Genomic DNA, 2,627 nt, shown 5'->3' with positions numbered 1-2,627 from the left:
CACTCTGTGATGACCTAAATGGGAAGGAAATCCTAAAAAAACAAGATATATATATGTATACATATAGCTGGTTCATTTTGCCTACAGCAGAAACTAACACCACACTGTAAAGCAACTATACTCCAACTAAAAATTTTTTTAAAACACAGCACCAGGGAAGTGAAAAGACAGACAACAGAATGGAAGATAATTATTAGCAAATCATGTATCGGATAAGAGACTTGTATCTAAAATATATGTGTTTAGTCGTTTGTCACGTCTGACTCTTTGCAACCCCATGAACTGTAGCCCGACAGGCTCCTCGGTCCATGGAATTCTCCAGGCAAGAATACTGGAGTGGGTTGTCATTTCCTTTTCCAGGGGATCTTCCCAACCCAGGGATCAAAACTGCGTCTCCCGTGTCTCCTGTGTCTCTGGATTGCAGGCAGATTCTTTACCCACTGAGCCCCCTGGGAAGTCCAGAATTTATAAAGAAACTCTTATAATTCAACAATTAAAAGACAAATAGACTTGAATAGACAAAAGACTTGAATAGACGTTTTTCCAAGAAGAGACACAATTGGTCAAAAAGTTATGGAAAGATGCTCAGCATCATTAGTCATCAGGGAAATGCAAATCAAAACTACAGTGAGAGAAAAAAAAAAAAGACTATAGTGAGATGCCAGTTTCTACCCCTGGGATGGCTATCATCAAAAAGTCAGATAGAAGCCAGTAGGAGCCCGAAACGTCCTGTAGCTGCTGAAGATTCTTCAAGCACTGTGTCAAGTGACAGAGACGTTTCTCTTTTTTCATATGATGAAGATCAGGGATCTAAACTTATCCAAAAACCTAGAGAGGCACCATTTGTCCCATTGGAATGATGGGTTTTGCAGCAATTGTTACATATGTATTATATAAATTGAAGAGCAAAGCAAATACTAACATGTCTGTTCATCTGATCCACATGCATGTAGCGGTCACAGACTTTGTTGTGGGAACAATGACTTTCGATATGGAATATTCCCTGTATAGAAAATTCTGGGCAAAACTTAAACCTCCAAAGAGGAGATATTGCCTTGGTCTTGTTGGTGGTGCTTGCTTTAGCTAGACATCTCATATAGAGGTGATACGTCTATGTTGAAAATAAATTGTTTGGGTCAGACAAGAATATGGAAATTTGAATACTGTCTTCCTTTCTTGCAGGCTTGTACTGGGTACAAAGGCAGGCCATTCCTGAGGATGCCACTCCAGAAGAAAGTGGTGATGAGGGTAAGAAGACCCTGATAAGCGAATCTCATTGTGTTCCTCAAACAAACAAATTGCCTGTAAGGAACAGTTCTCTGACTCTGATGAGGAGGGAGAAGGCGGTTGCAAGAACTCTTCCAACTTCAAAAAAGCGGAGAATCAAAACAGAAGATGAGAAGGATAAAGACCAAGAAGAGAAAAAAGAAGTCACAGAAGGGGAGAAAACCAAGGAGAAGCAAGAAGCCAAAGGAGGAGGTCAAGGTGGCCTTAACAGACTTCTCCAGTTCTGGCTTCTTACCAAGTCCTCCACCTTTATCTTTCAATCCCTAAAATTTGATATTTTTTATTTTTCTGTGCATTTATATAAAATATATTAAATATAATACCACACATCTTGGATCGTGTGTGGTTCGGTGGTTCTTGGTTGTGCAGAGAATTAGTTGTGCCCCATCTTCACAGCTAGATTTTCAAAACTTTCAGCATAGGCAACCCTACACAGCCTTCCAGTTCTGTCATCCAAGAAATGATGACTGCTCTACTTACCTGCGATAGGTATCATTTACTGAGCCCTTATTACATGCCTAACACTGTGCTAAGAGCTTTACATATTTCATTTTATCCTTATGTGATTTTGTAAGGTAAACATTATCTGTATAGTATATGCCATAATAAACCAGTGATCACTAACACCCTGTACAGTGCTTACAATGTGCTAAGCCACTGTTCAATAGAAATATTATGTGAGCCACATATATAATTTAAAATTTCTAATTGCCACATCAAAAAATTCTAAATGGTAAAAATTGTTTTTTTAATTTTTATTTTATATTGGAGTATAGTTGATTTACAACGTTATGTTAGTATCAGGTATACAGATGCTGCTGCTAAGTTGCTTCAGTCGTGGCTGACTCTGTGCAACCCCATAGACGGCAGCCCACCAAGTTCCCCCATCCTTGGGATTCTCCAGGCAATAACACTGGAGTGGATTGCCATTTCCTTCTCCAATGCATGAAAGTGAAAAGTGAAAGTGAAGTTGCTCAGTCATGTCCGACTCCTAGCGACCCCATGGACTGCAGCCCACCAGGCTCCTCCATCCATGGGATTTTCCAGGCAAGAGTGCTGGAGTGGGTTGCCATTGCCTTCTCCAGGTATACAGTAATGTGATTCAATTATACATACAGATGTATCTATTCTTTATTCTTTTCCCACATAGGTTATTACAGAATATTGAGTAGAATTCCCTATGCTATTCAGTAGGACCTTGTTGACGTTGATATCTATTGATATTATTTATTTTATATATAGTAGTGTGTATATGGGCTTCCCTGGTGGCTCAGATGGTAAAGTATCTGCCTGCAATGCAGGACACTCGGGTTCGATCCCCTGATCAGGAAGTTCCTCTG

The 2,627-nt window shown here is 39.7% G+C and overlaps 1 pseudogene; it reads left to right on the top strand.

Moving 5' to 3' along the window:
- The first annotated feature begins 429 nt into the window (after positions 1-429).
- LOC105003584 lies at positions 430-1,520 on the top strand (annotated as a pseudogene).
- Positions 1,521-2,627: the final 1,107 nt, after the last annotated feature.

This window comes from Bison bison, unplaced genomic scaffold (assembly GCF_000754665.1).
Source record: "Bison bison bison isolate TAMUID 2011002044 unplaced genomic scaffold, Bison_UMD1.0 scf7180017864471, whole genome shotgun sequence".
NCBI classification, from domain to species: Eukaryota; Metazoa; Chordata; class Mammalia; order Artiodactyla; family Bovidae; genus Bison; species Bison bison.
Note: the sequence above shows the minus strand (reverse complement) of the source record. Positions and strands in the feature narration are given on the sequence as shown.